This window comes from Cupressus sempervirens, chromosome 8, assembly GCF_028749045.1.
Source record: "Cupressus sempervirens isolate cs-2001-9-10 chromosome 8, ASM2874904v1, whole genome shotgun sequence".
NCBI classification, from domain to species: domain Eukaryota; kingdom Viridiplantae; phylum Streptophyta; class Pinopsida; order Cupressales; family Cupressaceae; genus Cupressus; species Cupressus sempervirens.
The window spans coordinates 828,061,224-828,077,566 of record NC_143125.1 but is presented as its reverse complement, the minus strand read 5'-3'; the positions used below and the strand labels follow the sequence as shown (position 1 = coordinate 828,077,566).

Genomic DNA, 16,343 nt, shown 5'->3' with positions numbered 1-16,343 from the left:
CTAGTGAATTTGAATAATTATAAAAATGATCAGAAAGAGCTGAAGAAAGAACAAAAAGAATAACATTATCAATAGAAAAATAATATTTTAATTAAAATTAATCCAAATACAAAATGAAAAAAGAAAAGCAAGGGAGAAATAAAAATAGGGCATTCAAATTCTATTTTTGAACTCATATTTACATTTGATGCAATACGAAATCATATAATTCAAAAGCTTGATCGGATTTCAAGTCGGACACTCATTTGTCACAAACCCACTTTGATAAAAAATACTATCTGATCAAACACCTGTAAATGCAACCCTAATTCTGCTACATTTAGCGTATTAAAAGGATCAGACGGCGGCTTGTTGGGCATCCCACGTGTAATAAGATTAAACAAATCGAAATAAAAAGGTCCGAGGCGCCAGAATGGACCAGCATTAAAAAAATCCAGAACTTTTTGTAATCTAACAATGTGGAAAGCTTTAAAAAGATCTGGTGTTCATTTATGAATCAGTCAAGTACTCGCAAGTATGAGTCAATGAGGTCCACACAGGCCATTCGTGCAAGCATCTTCAAATTTAATATCCACAAACGTTGACGTCAGGTTCCTGTGCTTAACAGTAGTCAACAATGAAAACAAAATATTATTTCACTATCTTGGTTATAAATAGGCAAACATTCTAAGCTTCCCTAATTCAAACGAACATTCCCAATTCTTAGGTTACAAAAACAAAAGGTGGGAAGGAATATATGGATTCTTCTAAAGGGGAGATTAATGTTGTAGGGAGTAATCTCAAGAGAAAAGCCCAGTACAATGAGTTCATGCAAGTGAAGAAAACTGGTATAAATGATATACCTTCTTCTTCCCTAGGTTATGGCCCTTGTGAAGATGTACAAGAATCATGCATGGCTGCTACATATCCAGAAAGCATGAATTCTGGTCAAGAAGGGAGTCTATGCAAAGAGAATGGCTCAGAGGAGAACTTGGATTTGCATGGAGTTATGAGGAATTCAGCACTTGAAGGCTGTACTTATGAGTCCATTAATTGTAAAGATGAGAATGGGAGTTTGAGGAGGAAAAAAAGGAGGGTGGATGGAGAGAGGAATTATAGAGGAGTAAGGAAGAGGCCATGGGGGAAATATGCAGCAGAGATAAGAGATTCAAGAAGAAGAGGAGTGAGGGTGTGGCTTGGAACATTTGAGAGTGCAGAGGATGCAGCCATGGCTTATGACAGGGCTGCCCTCACTATTAGAGGCCCAAGAGCCATCCTCAACTTTCCCATTTTTACTTCATCTTTCATGGAGTTGCCAGATGAATTCAGTGAAGAGAAAGAGTCTCTTGATGGAGGATGTCAGATTAGAGAAGAAGAGAAAGGAGAAAGTACTAGTGAGGGCAGTGAGAGATTTGTGATAGAGTTAGAGGATATGGGTGTAGATTATTTGGAAGACCTCCTTCTCACTAGTGAGATAATAACTGCTTCCTGGTTCTCTGATTCCCTACAGGAGCAGCTAAATTCGTAGTCCCATTGTGTGTTTTATTATCATTGTTGATTCTGAACCAGACTTTCTAGTTTGAATATATATACACATAAGGCTTAAAAACTATTACTCTAATCTAAAAGGTCATTGGGCATTCAGTGAGAGACTTGGTTTGGTTTGGTTTAATGAAATCAGTTATGCTAACTATTTGTTTTTATGCATTAATCTAGTTCAAAATGCTTTCTAACCTTTGATTTCAGTAACCACTGTTTTCATTCTGATGACAGGTTCTCAAATTTGATTTTGAATGATCGAGAAAGATTTTGAAAGTCCAGTTTCAATTTTTTTTAGTTCATTTGGTCTGATGATGATTACAGAAAGTACTCTCTAATAATGAAAAATATTTGCAAATGAGTTATACAAGCCTTTGTTTTCTGCATCATTCTAGTTTCACTGTCATCAGAAGTCATGTAAATATAAATTGTTTCTTTGATCTTCAATTCCTTTGACTTCTGAATATGGTCAAGGTGAAAATACCAATTTAAATAGTTGTAGTAAATTGCTTTGGTAATCCATTTTATTCTGATGATAGGATCATCGGATATGGGTGAGTTAAACTGACATAAAAATATTTAGACAGTTACATTATATTTTCTGGAAAAAAATTATTTATTTATTTGATGGAGGGTTCAGATCTGCAAGGTAACCCAGCAGGGCACGAGGCCTAATCATCCGGCCATGATCCCAGCCTTTCAACTTCACCAGTAGACCAAAGGCCCATTGATACACAGGGATGAAGTGGAAATGATTTAGTTTAATGAAATTGATTATTCAGCTCTAGCTTCTCTCTCCATCAATTTAGTTTTTACATAATATGGGATTCTTAGAACTCTTACCTTTTTAAACCATTCAATTCCTTTGACCATTGATATGGTTCATTTGAAAACATCAACACTAAATAGTTAATAAGTTATTTCGCTTTTGGTTGACTTCATTCCATAAATAGATCATGAATATAACTCAAAATGTTAATGGAAAAATGTTTGCACAATCATATATTCGAAAAGAAAATCTAATTTTATTTTTTAAATTTAATTTAATTTAAAGAAATTGGTTACTCCACTTTTGTTTCTTTGTTTCAATTCTTCTCACAGCTGATATAGTTCTCTTGAAAACTTTTCTTTCTAAATAATTAGCTATCAATTATTTTATTTGACCAATTTCATTTTTGGTGCAGGGGCACCTCCCTCTATTAATTTTAAATTGTTTAAATTCATATCCTAAATGATTTATTCATTACGTCATTGGAATCATATGAAATTTGTAATGAAAATCTGAATATGGATAGGAAGGGACACGGGAAGGTACACAGTTGTAACCCTCTCCTCATCATATGGTATCAGAGCCCAAAAGATTCTGAGCGTGTAGATGGATAGAATCTACACTAGGCAGTGTTGGGTTGTTTTGGATTCTTGTTTTGAGGTTTGTGGTTGCAAAATGGTGCCGGTTCACTCAGCTGCAATAGGTGGACAAGAGAGGTCTACCAAAGGATAATAGGAGATGATCCAGGGCCAGAGAGGATGGTCCTTTGTGTGTTGCCAATAGACTAGGGAGAGAGGCATGATGGGACTCCCAGGTGAGGGACAGGAGGTTGTGATGCGGCATGGACGAGTGGATTGTGCAATGGCTAAGGCACCATTGGAGGCGACCAGCATAACTCCATTGATAGGAGTCAGTTAAAAGAGATAAAGAAAGCGGAGGAGGCATTAAAGCAATGATGGTGAAGAGGAGTAGATTCTCATCAATGCATTTCCATGAGGTCATGGAAAAATTTGAAGTTCGGGAGTATGGTGCAAGGGCACCTCCCTCTATTAATTTTAAATTGTTTAAATTCATATCCCAAATGATTTATTTATTAAGTCATTGGAATCATATGAAATTTGTAATGAAAATCTGAATATGGATAGGAAGGGACACGGGAAGGTAAACAGTTGTAACCATTTCAGGTTGTCTTTAAAAGAAAGACATTATTGTAATACAGAGAGAGATCGACAGAGTGGTTAGAGGAATAAGGAATAGGGTGTGAGAGGAAATTGGGCTCTTTGGTTTTAACCAGAGAGCCATTGATGTTTTGTTGACTTTGACATTAAATGAAATGTATTTTTATTAAGTCTTTATGTTTCCTTCTGTCGGCTTTTGATCTCTCTTAGGAAGGTTATAACAGTGAACATAAATCGGTTTCTCTATATTGTTATTTGCAAGAAATGTAAATGATTTTTTGTAATGGAAATGGTTTTATATAAAAAGATAATGAGATAAATAGATTTGAAGATTACTCAATGCCCTCTCCTCATCAATTTTAGTAATAGATTATGTAATATGATTCAAAATTATTAATAGAAAATGCCTACACAGTCATTTACATAAGATTTCAGAATTTTTTTGGAAAAAAAGATTTATTTAAATGAAATCAGTTATTCAGCTCTTTGTTTCTGTATATCAATATTTCAATTGTCATTTGAAAGTGTTCCAAATGTGATTGGTTCATAAAGATTCTTAGTTTGAGCACTGATATAGTTCACTACAAAACATTCATTCTAAATAATTTGTAGTAAAAAAAAAAATTCTTTTATTTACTTAACTTTGATGATAGATCATAGAACATGATCTGAAATTTAGATAAAGAATGTTTACATAATCATATATAGATAAGATTTGAAAAAATAATTGTGAAAATTTTAGTCTGATTTAATAAAATTTGTTATTCACATTTTTTTCCCTATTGCATATCATTAATCCAACAAAAAATAGAGTCCATGAAATAAAAAGTTATACCCGCTCAGTCTACTGAGCCTACATCGTAATACTCAACACCAAAGTCAAACTATACAGTTTCAAATGGAGATACCAATCATTCAAAATACAACATAAGTTTCAAAATTAGAAATACAAATCAAAGTATGGATCATCAACCACATAATCTGGGAGATCGTTGATGAAACGTGGGATGGTAACATTAATAGGAGAAACTGATGGATTGATGTGAACTCTAGGCTCCTAGCCTCTTTGTTTCTCCATTATCTTTTGTATTTGAGCTGCTAATGAAATCAGCCAATGTAATGTCAAATTCATCTCTTTCTTTAATGGTAGTGTGTCCATATGCTATCTTTTTCTTTTTTACCATTGAGAATCTGGAGGAATTTTCTTTCTTTCATCTTGATGATTTTTGTAAACTAAAAGAGGGTTAAAAATTTTATAACTGTTACCCCACTTTTCACCCTATAAGCATTTTTGAAAAGTGGAAAATTTTGTGTTTTAGTTAAGCCTAGGTATGTTTGGGTCTAGTTTTAATCCTCCTTAGGTGAAAAGAGTCTCCATCGAATTTTCCATCTTTCCTTTCTCCCACATTTCATGGCCAGGTGGTTTCCCTTGATGTTGTGAGTTTATGGGTAGTTTAGTACCTAATTCGATGGAGGTTCTTACAACATGCAAAAGTTGTTCACAAAGCTAAGCTTGTTCACGACTTATCATATTTTTCAATGAAAGAAGGAAGCTGGCAGAAAATTGAGCATCGCCTTCTCCACAGTGGGTTTTCAACCCATGAAGCCGATTTTCTACGAAGAGCAATAGATGATGCTTACAAGCCTATATAAAAAGATAATGAGCTATTTTATGGAAAATCCTTATTTTCATTACAATATTCTAGCTTGGGAAACATTCCAAATTTATCACAATGTTCAAAATCATCTTAAGCGAAAAACTCAAAAATGACTTCTCCTTGGCAGGCTTTTGACCCATGAAGTCAGTTTTCTGCGAAAGGAAATTGTAAAGGAAAGAAGCAAGGAAGTGGGCCCTTTTTCGACTTCTATAGTCCTTTTAAGATTTTTTAAACTCAAAAGGATAAAGTTTAAAGGAAAGTCTAGGCAGAAAAATGAAAATCATCTTCTCCTCAGTGGGTTTTCAACCCTTGAGGACGATTTTCTACATTCAAGAGAAAATCAACTTTGTAAGCAGATTGGGCCCACAAATTACACACAAAATATCTTAAGATGATAATAGAAACAATCTAACCATTGAGGGAAAGGTATTCTAAGCATAATTCAATTGGGTAGACATTTCCTTATGGAGTACTCTGTTCTTAATTCTCTGAAACTTAATGGGAAATAGAAAAGTATGAAAGAAAGGAAAGTTACCATTGGGCTAACAAAAATAGTGAAAAGACACCAAAATATCTATTAGAGCTCCCGCATTTATTGTTTCAACAAATTTATTCTTCATTTCTTTTGTGTGGTGCGAATCCTGAAGATCAATGGATGAATTGAGACTCCTATATATATGGAAACATAATAGTTATTCAAACTACCACTTTTTCTTGAACCGTTATTCTATTAAATAGCACAACACTTTCAAATATTCTATATTTGCAAATTCAATATCTTGTTCTTCATCTAGATTCAAAACTACAATTTACTTCATTCTTAGATAGAATGGCAACTAGATTTGTGAGGTTTGATGAGCTAAATGGAATCAAGTCCACATTGCATAATTTCACGAATATTTCACTTTGTTTTTATGACATGCAATATTTCTAAAGGAGGCTAAAGTTGAAGCTGGTTCATCCCATATCTAAGAAGCCCTGAGGAAGTGGACTAGTAGAGGCAGTTGGTTTCCTAGTGGCAGTCCAAGCTCTAGAATTGATTCATGAATGCATAAATCAATACAATCTATATACCAAGAAGATTGTGTTACCAAATCATACAGTATTAATTTGCATTGATAGGAAAACTGTGGTGAATTGCCTCCGAGTTCCAGAGTGGGAGGAGTTTTCTAACTTGACAATAGGAGGAGTAGTCTCTGAATTCTCTGCAAAGAAGATGGTGTGGAGGAAGGAAATTATGCAATCTTGGTTTCAAAAGCCATGGAGCACCAAGAGTAAGGTTCCCAAAACTCTATTTTGTACTAATCTCAAACCTAAGATTGTAGATATTCTAGTTCTCCTACATAGACTAAAATGTGAGGTAGAAGCTCTAAATTTTGTTGAACAGTATTTCTTTGGGGCACAAGTTATTTGTTCAAATACAAAATATATTGATTGGGCTCAAGAGGTAAGTGAAAATATTTCCAATTCTCTCAGCACTGTAAAGTTCTACAACACTTTCTATATATCTTCTTTTCTAATTTACATGCTAGCATCTTTACTGTTATGGCCAAGCCTTCCAAGAATAGAAAACTTTCCTAATGATGTGAAGTGCTATGAGTTCTATCCATGTTTGCAATTGCAAAATAGTTATATGAAGTATGTCAAAGTTAATGATGCATTCACAATGAGAATTTGCAGAGAACTCCAAGGATGCCCAGAGAGGAGATTCAGTCCAAAGTCAAAGGCAACTATTAGTCAATTTGGAACCTATTTTATTTAGCTCTCATCTTTCTCATATTTATGTCTTGTAGCTTTCAATGGATTCCCCTTGAAGCTGCCCAAGTATCTAAGTGACATGATCATGTTGATAGAGATCATGAGACAGGTGATCCAGGTGAATGTGCTAAGCGAAAGTTTGAAGAAGAAGGCATATGAGTTCCCTATGAAAGTAGGAGCTTACAGTTGCGAGCCTCGATCTAATGCAAAGAATATGCTCAAAGTGTTCGAGATGAAATAAAAATTAGAGATGTATGAGGTCTTGAGACCTATGTTTGATTTGAATGGATATGCTAAGGATGTGTTGCAGATTGGAAGTGTGATCAAACACATTACCACTATTGAAGACTATTGGGCAGATTATAAAGATGAGTTTGAAAGTTGAGATCGTTCTTTCACTAGGCTCATAGTAGAGAAAATAAAAACATATAATATCAATCTTAATGTTGAAGGATTGGAGGATGATGGGAAATATATGTATAATAATACATATATGACTAAGTTAAGGAACACTCCTATTAGTTCAGAGCCTTACAAGGATGCTGAGGAAGATTTAGACACTATGATGGCCCGAATCATCAAAAGAACTAGGAAGTGGGTTGAATGGAAAACCAAAAAGAAGATGGAGTAAGGGCATAGCCACTCAAGCTTCTCCAACAACTGCAATGCCCTCTTCCTCCTAGAGTGCCACACTAGGCGTAACAATATCTACCACTCAAGGACCAGCCCAACCTATAGGGGGAGGTGACCAACCTCTAGAAAAGAGCATTCCCATAGCTAAGACTTGTCATGATGGCTCTCTCCCAATTATTGGAACCCAAACTAGTTCTGAAGAGAAGAAGATGAAGGAGCCAAAGGATAGTATTGTTACACTAGTTCCCTCTCCTCATGTTACATTAGTTACCTCTCCTCATGTTACACCACTCTCCTCTCCTCATCATAGCCCAATTCTGCTAGTGGGTACTACACTTATGCAACCAAGTGGATCCCCAATACAGATAGTAGATTTGGGAGATAGAAAGAGGAGTAGTAGTGAATCTATTGAATTTGATGAGGCAACGAAGAAAACCTCAAAAGTGGAGAAAGGTAAGAGCTCTTCCAAGCTTATCTCTCAGGCCCCAAAGAATCCCTTCTCTTCAACTGCGATGACAATCACTCCAATTAAGAAGAAGATTTTTAGCATAGAATCACTTGGGATAGCCTCTAAAGTGATAGGCATTGATTCCTAGTTAGAGGATACTCTGGAGAGGAAGAGGAAAAGGAAAGATGAAAGCACCTCTGCCAAAGATACCATATCCCTTGTAGTTTTTTTTGGATCTACATTAACCAAGGTGAAGAAGTAGAAAACCTTATATATACTTGGGCAAGATCAAAAAATAGGGCAACTAACAATGGAGATAACCAAGCCCAATAAAGAAGAAAGAATTGAAGATATGACTCCTAATGATTTTACTATGCACTTGGTGGACCATGGAGAAGCTAGACATGACACTAAGGTTGGCTTGTGGAAGTCAACCAATGAAGTAATTGAGGGACAATTGGAAAGCCTAAAGTTGTCAAAAGTTAGGATGAAGGCTAAGATAGAAGAGTTGAACAGATTCATCAGAAAATTGGTTACTCCATTAGAAACTATCTCTGGAGTATCTGTAACAAGAAATCCTACTGCTGCTGAAGTTCAAGCTCTTATTTCTCAACTTTAGAAAGATAGGCACTTTGGCCAAATTGGTAAAGACTGGATTGGAAAGCTCAAAGTAGAGGGAGTCTCTATTATAGAAAAAAATGGCAATGTTAACTTAAGATTAGAAATAGAGAAGGATAACATCTTAGCAAATAGTAGTACTCTAGCCAGAGAAAGAATAAAGTGTGATGATTGTATCTCTCTTCTCAATATGATCATTCAAATGAAGATAAATGAAGCCATTGAAGGAAAAATCTTGCCAAAACGAGATGAACCTTTTTTCAAATGGCTTCAGAGCATGCAGTTCAAAATAGAAATGATACTATTAGTAGAAAAAGGACTTAAGGAAACATAGGATAAAGTGAATAAGACCAAAGATAGAGGATTTGAACTCATGAAGGGGCTACATATAGATTCACAGACTAGTGGCCAAGGGAAAGCAATCATTGGGATAAACGTCATGAAGGAGAATATCTCCAAATTCTTAGATATTCTAACTGATGTGTCTTCCAATAATCAAAATAGAGTTGAGAAACTCCAAAAACTTAGTAGATGCGTACATGTGGCCATGGAGGAGTTGCCAAATCAATTGAATGTTGTGAAGGAGTTGTCCAGGGAGCATTCTAAGTAGCTCTTGAGATACACCAATATACACGTGCCTAAGCATGAAGAGCTAATCCCAATCATAGTTGCTGCTAAGGCCTATAGAACAAAAGTAGAAAAGGGGAAGAAGATGAAGTGATTCACATTCTGCCCCCTTTTCACTTTCTTATGTAATTATTGCAATATGACAAACTAGTTTCTTGCCATTTGTCATTCTTTCAGGAGATGAAGCAATTGAACTTCTATTGTAACAATCATCTCAAAATCCTATATGTATGAAACTAAAAGATTAATAAAAGGTCAGCAAATTTTTGGTGTGAAGTACTTGATGTTGCAGAGTCAATTGAATAGTATTTTGCATCAACTATTTTTCGTTCCATTTTTATTAGTTGTAGCTATATGTTTTCTCTTTAATCTAGATTGAAGCAAGGAAAGAATAGAGTTTCATCCCCCTATTTCAAGGTAGCGAACAGATGTGATAAGTAGTGTCATTACATATTCAAAGAGGAATCCCTTAAACATTTTTCCCTTTAGCTAACTTCTTCTTCTTTGTAGTTTAGGTTCTGAATAATTTAGTTCAATATTAGTTGTTGTGCTATTAAGCTTTAAGAGTTCATAAGATGTGTGGGTTCATAAACTTAATCAATTCTTTAGAAGTCTTTTTCTGCCTAAGTTAGATCTTGTTTAGTTCTAGCTTGGTTTTACCTCTTCTATTCTCATGTCAAGAACACACCCCATATTATTTTAGACATAAAACATAATTCACTACAAATCTACCATAAGGAGTTGTACCTATCGATTTAGAGAAAAGCCAATCTATCCATAAGTGGCTTTTCAACTATTTGTAATCAAATATTGTTTATAATTTAGGCATTTAAGAGTCATAATCAATGAAGAACAAATATGTTTACCAACAATAACCTACAAAGCAACATCAACATATATGAGTCTCCAAAGAGATGGTAAGGTGTCGAGACTTTCCCTAAAAAAACATCATTTTTCCTCATTTTCCAATTGCTTCATAATAAGACTGATGAAAAGATCAACCAAAAGATATCACACCATTCGCTTCTATAGACAATAGAGCCAGTAGTAATGTTATCAAATGAAAAATATATATTAAGATTCAAGCCAAAAAGATTATAAACTTCTCTAACAAAGATGTGGCCAAAGAATACATATTGGGAAGATTTTAGATTTCTACAAATAGAACATATATTAGGCTCCTCAACTTGTTTTTTAAAGGGTGATTTTTGCATGAAGAGACAACACAAAAAGAAAGGTAGCTTGGTTTTAATAGGTCTATCCTAAAGGCTAGAAGTGATCTTATTCAACTCATATGTTTCATAATGGAGGTTCTATTTAAGGTTGAGGTGGCTAAGAATATCAAGGATATGAGTAAGTAGAGAAGGGAAGAACTTGGATTTAACAAGGTGGAGGGTGGTGGAATCATTCCAAAATAGCTAGGAAGAACAAGTATCTATGGTACAATAACCCTTATCAAAAATAGAGTCTACCAATAACACCTTTTAGAATGGTATAAGTTCTCCAATGAGACTCTTATACAGCATATGCCTCCTTAAGCTCAAATCATTGGATAAAGGAGCTTCTATTGATTATATTCTTAAGGCTAATGATATCCTTTTCTTCCCATCTCCTAGTAGAACATCCTTGAACAAGAGAGAGATTTTTTCCCATGCATAAGATTCCACTAGTTGGATCTCTAATCACGTAGGTTATTATCCTATTAATATTTCACTTTATTCCCAAAAAGGTGTCTAACATATATCCAGCTCTTCCATATTGATTTGAATATATTGGATCCACCCACACTAGAATTGTATTTCAATGTAAGAAGGTTCAGTTCATTCAAACCAATCTATAATTTGGCTTTGCAAGGGTGAGCTCTAGCTAGGTCATCACTTTCCATGCTTACTCCCCTTGTATAGATTTAGCTATCCATTTTACAGCTGATTCTATCCCCTAAATTCTTAAGTCTTTCAATCCGAATCCTCCTAATTCTTTACTTCTTGTACACTAGTCCCAACAAACCTCATGATATTTCTTTTCCAAGGGAAGTCAAATGGCTTTTTTGAAGAAAGCCAATTTGACTTGGATTTAAAAGCCATGCAGAAGAAAAATAGATATGGAATACGTAGAACTCTATTAGCCATGGTGAGGTAGTTAGTATTTCATTCATTCAACTTCATAGTGATTTTATCCTTAATCCACTCCTACATATATTTAATGTTTGGATTATACAACTATTGTAATATCTAATTTGGGTAGATTAGTTGTCCCTAGAGCCAAATGCTCACCTACCACCCTGATGGCCAATAGAATGATTAGAAACATTAATGCATCATAAGTAAATTCAAAAGAGAGGGAAAATGTTTTTGGTATGGGACAAAAGGAATGGATCTATCTCATTCAATTAGTAGAAGAGAGTTGAAGGAGTTGAAGAGTTGCAAAACAGAGCATAGAGAGAAAAGGAAATCAATCAGCAGATCAAGTCAGAGGTTTAGAAAAAGGAAGTTAGTCTCGTGTCTGTAGTTGCACATGTTTCCTCTTTTTTTATTCTGTAAGTCTTTATTGATTCAACCTGTGAAGCAATGATTGCTCTAGGCATTGTTGTATGTAGCCATTAGAGATATAAGTTTAAAGTTTAAAGTTTTAATAATTTGATGATTTAAGGGTTTTTCTAGTTGAAGCCGAATGCTCCTAGATTTTGTAATAGTTTTGTTGAATAGAATATAAGAAAACAAATAGGCATACTTGGAAATCTACTATTCTTCTTCTATTCATAATTGCATTGTATTTTGCATTTGATAAGTTCATAGTAAAAATATTCATCCTTCAGCTCTTTGTATTTTAATGGCAGCCTATTATACCACCCACTCGGTCTAGTCTTAGATTGGGTTACATCTCTTCAATTATTACTAAGCTCACTCAACATCCTCTTCTATTGAGCATCACCTTATCCTTTGTTGCTGAGCTCACTCAGCATACACTAGTTTTGAGTTTCCCTTGTGTATCGAGTTCACTCAACTTCCTCTTGTGCCAAGCTTACTCAGCACTATCTATCTATCACTTAGCACTCTCTTGTGTCGAGTATTGTCACTTGACATTAGTTGTTGCCAAGAAAAATCTTTAAAGTATTATGATTTATTTTTCACATGGTATCAAAGCTTTGAGGCTCCACATCCATAGCAAGTTAGGGCATTTTTTTTTGGGATATTTGACATGGCAAGAGACATAGTAAAGATATGGCAGTAGCCACCATCTTTTAATGGACAAAATTATGATACATGGGAAAAGAAGATGAAAACCATAATTGTTGCAGATTATTTGTGGGAGTTTGTAATTAATGGGTTCAATGATGTGACAAACCCAACTTAGTATACTAAACTTACCAACAATCAAAAGACTTAGCTGAAAGAGTCAAGGAGAAAGGATGCTAAGGCATTAAGTCTAATTGAGGCAGCAATTATAGAGATAGTTTTTCCCAAGATTGCAGCAGCAAATTGTGCCAAGGAAGCATGGGATATCCTTGAGACAAATTTTAAGGGGACTGATAAGGTCAAAGTAGTAAAGCTATAGATGATCAGAAGAGTGTTTGAGAACCTTTAGATGAGGGATAATGAACCTATTGTAGATTTTGGCTCATAAATCTCCACTTTGATAAAATAGCTCAAATCAAATGGAGAAGATTATGATGAGCAAAGAATAGTAGAAAAAGATATTGAGGAGTTTACCTCAAAACTATGACAACCTTGTGATGACTATAGAGGAAGCAAATGACCTCACCACATTGACCATAGATGAGTTGATGGGAACTCTTCAAACCCATGAGCACTGGATAAACAAGTCAGCAACAACTTATCAAGAGCAGTCTTTCAAGGCTCAAGAAAATTTAAGAGGCAAGGAGAGAGGAAGAAATGGATCTGATAGAGGCTCAAGAAGTAGAGGTCATGGAAGGAATGGTCAAGGAAATGCTGGTGCAGAAAGCTCAAGACAAGCAAGCAATCAAGAGGGAGCAAGCACCTCTCAAAATAGCTCTAGAGGAGGTAAGAAAAATTACAACTCTACCAAGAGAAATTTTGAATGCTACTACTATCATAAGTATGGGCATTATGCAAGTGAATTATAGAAGAAATAGGGTGATTAGTCAAAGCAAAATGTTAATGTGGCTGATGTGAACATGGGAAATGCAAACAATCCCATAGCCTTCATCATGTGTAACATAGGTGAAGAAGGAAGCCCTGAGGTATGGTACCTAGACAGCAGTTGTAGTAACCACATGAGTATTAATGAAAGATTATTCTCTTTCATTGATAATACTTTTAAGTATAAAATTAAGATGGAAAATAATGGAACCATTCCCATAGTTGGAAAAGGATCTATTATGGTCTGCACCAATTAAGGTGAGAAGAAGGAGATACAGAATATGTATTTTGCCCCTAGTATGAAGCACAACTTGATGAGTGTTGGACAACTCATTCAAAATGGATACAAAGTGCTAATGGAAAATCACAAGTGTGTCATTCATGAGAAGGATGGGAGTAATAGATTGCTTGCAGTAATCCAAATGACAAAGAACCAAATGTTCCTGTTGAGGATAGAGACATGTTTCTCTTCTTAAGTCAGTGTTGCACCTCCCAAGCATGCATGTACAATAGTACATCATAAATCATCTCTTAGGAGAATGATTGAAGACCCCTTCAAGCTTTGGCATCTCAAATATGGACATCTTAGCTTTGCTAGCTTAAATTTGTTGTCCAAGAAAAGAATGGTAGATGGTTTGCCAAGCATAGTAGATTCCTATGACAAGTGTAAGGCTTGTATTTTGGGTAAGCAAAAAAGGCTTCCCTTTAATTTTAGAAATTCTAGAAGGGCTAGAGCACCATTAGAATTGGTGCATTTTGATTTGGTAGGCCCCGTGCAAACTACTTCTATTTGGGGTACTTATTTTATGACATTCATAGATAATTTCAGTTGTAGGACATGGGTGTATTTTTTTAAGAACAAATCTAAAGAATTTGACAAATTTGTTCAATTTAAAGCCCTGGTTGAAAAAGAATGTGGACACTATGTTAAGGTCCTTAGATCATAAAGAGGAGGGGAGTATACCTCCAATATGTTTGTAATTTTTTGCAGGAAAAATGACATAAGAAAAGAGCTTACAGCCAGCTATAATTCACAGTAAAATGGAGTGGCTGGGAGGAAAAATAGGACCATTGTTGAAATGGCTAGAAGCATGATTAAAGAAAAGGGACTCCCAACTGAATATTGGGGAGAAGTTATAGCAACAACAGTATATTTTATTAATAGGTTTCCTACAAAGTTAGTTTGTGACAAGATTCCTTTTGAGGCATGGTCAAGGCACAAATGGACAATTGAGCACTTAAGAGTGTTCAAATGTGTAGCACATGCACATGTGCCTAAAGAACAAAGGCAAAAGTTGGATGACAAAGGTGTGAAGTGCATCTTCATAGGGTATATCTCATAATCAAAGTCCTATAAGCTATATGATCCAATTGCCAAGAAGATTATCATTTCAAGAGATGTGGAATTTCTTGAAAATTAATCATGGGATGGCTTGGTAGATGAATCCTCAACCATTTCAAGTAAAGTGCCTACTATTAAAGAGGAAGAAGATGACATTGGTGATCAACATGAAGATGGAGCTGCTAGCATGCATTGTAGACAAAGGCAAAAAGGAAAGTAGCCCTTAACATGCTGAGTAACAACTCCAAGCACATCAAGACAACCCCGAGCTAGTATCCAAAATAGTACCAGTAGCAACACTAAAAATTCAGATCCCACTCTCGCCTCCCTATTGCCAAGAAAGACTAAGAGTTAGTCTAAGGGAGATATACCAAGATGAATGGTATGAGGAAGATTATGATGATGTCAAGTGTAAATTTTGCATTATTTTCTCATAGTGATCCAATTTATTTTGAGTAAGTTGTGAATGAAGAGAAATGGTGTAATGCCATGGATGAGGAAATAGATGCTATTAAAAGAAATAATACATGTGAGTTAACTACTTTGCCTCCCAAGAAACAAGAATTGGAGTGAAATGGGTTTACAAGACCAAGTGCAATGCTGAAGGAAAAATAGATAGGCATAAGGCATGTTTACTGGTCAAGGGGTACAAGCAGTAGTATGGCAAAAATTATGATGAGACATATGCCCCAGTTGCAAGAATTGAAACTATGCATACTATCATAGCAATTGTAGCCCAACACAAATGGAAGGTATATCAAATGGATGTGAAGTCCACCTTCTTGAATGGTGTATTGAAGGAAGAAGTTTATGTGGAACAACCACATGCTTATGAAGTTGCAAGTGAAGAACTCAAAGTGTATAGATTGAAGGGAGCTCTTTATGGGCTCAAACAAGCTCCATGGGCATGGTACAATAGGATTGACTCATATTTGATGAGAAATGGATTTAGCAAAAGTGATGGTGAGCCCACAGTTTACATCAAGGAAGAAAATGGTAATGTGTTGATTATTGTCTTGTATGTTGATGACTTGATCTTTACTAGAAATGATAACAAAGAGGCTATGAAAAATAAATTTGAAATGATAGACCTACGTCTCTTGAAGCATTTTCTAGGCATAGAAGTAAAAAAAATCCATGATGGCATCTTCATCTCTCAAGAAAAATATACAAGGAAGATCTTGGATAGATTCAAAATGTAGAATAGTAAGGCAACCCCAACACTAATAGTAGTACATCTGAAGTTGAGCAAGGAAGATTGTAGCAAAAGTGTGAGCTTACACTATACAAGAGTATGGTTTGAAGTTTGATGTATTTGACTGCAACTCGGCTAGACATAATGCATGTAGTAAGCTTGATTTCTAGATTTATGGAAACATCAAAGGATTCTCATTGGCAAGTGGGAAAGAGGATCCTAAGGTATGTGAATGGTACCAAGGGATTTGGAATTTTTTATACTATTGTAAATGATTTCAAGTTGTTGGGTTACACAAATAGTGATTGGGCTAGAAGTTTAGATGATATGAAGAGGACTTCTAGATACATGTTCCATATGGGATTGGGTGCAATTTCATGGGCATCCAAGAAGCAACCTATAGTTTGTTAATCTAAAATAGAGGTTGAATACATAGTAGTGAATGTAGCAGCATGTCAAGCTATTTGGTTAAGGAGGA

The 16,343-nt window shown here is 35.2% G+C and overlaps 1 pseudogene; it reads left to right on the top strand.

The window, feature by feature from the left end:
- Positions 1–736: 736 nt before the first annotated feature.
- On the top strand, positions 737–1,507 carry LOC149544969 (ethylene-response factor C3 pseudogene; annotated as a pseudogene).
- The last annotated feature ends 14,836 nt before the right edge of the window (positions 1,508–16,343 follow it).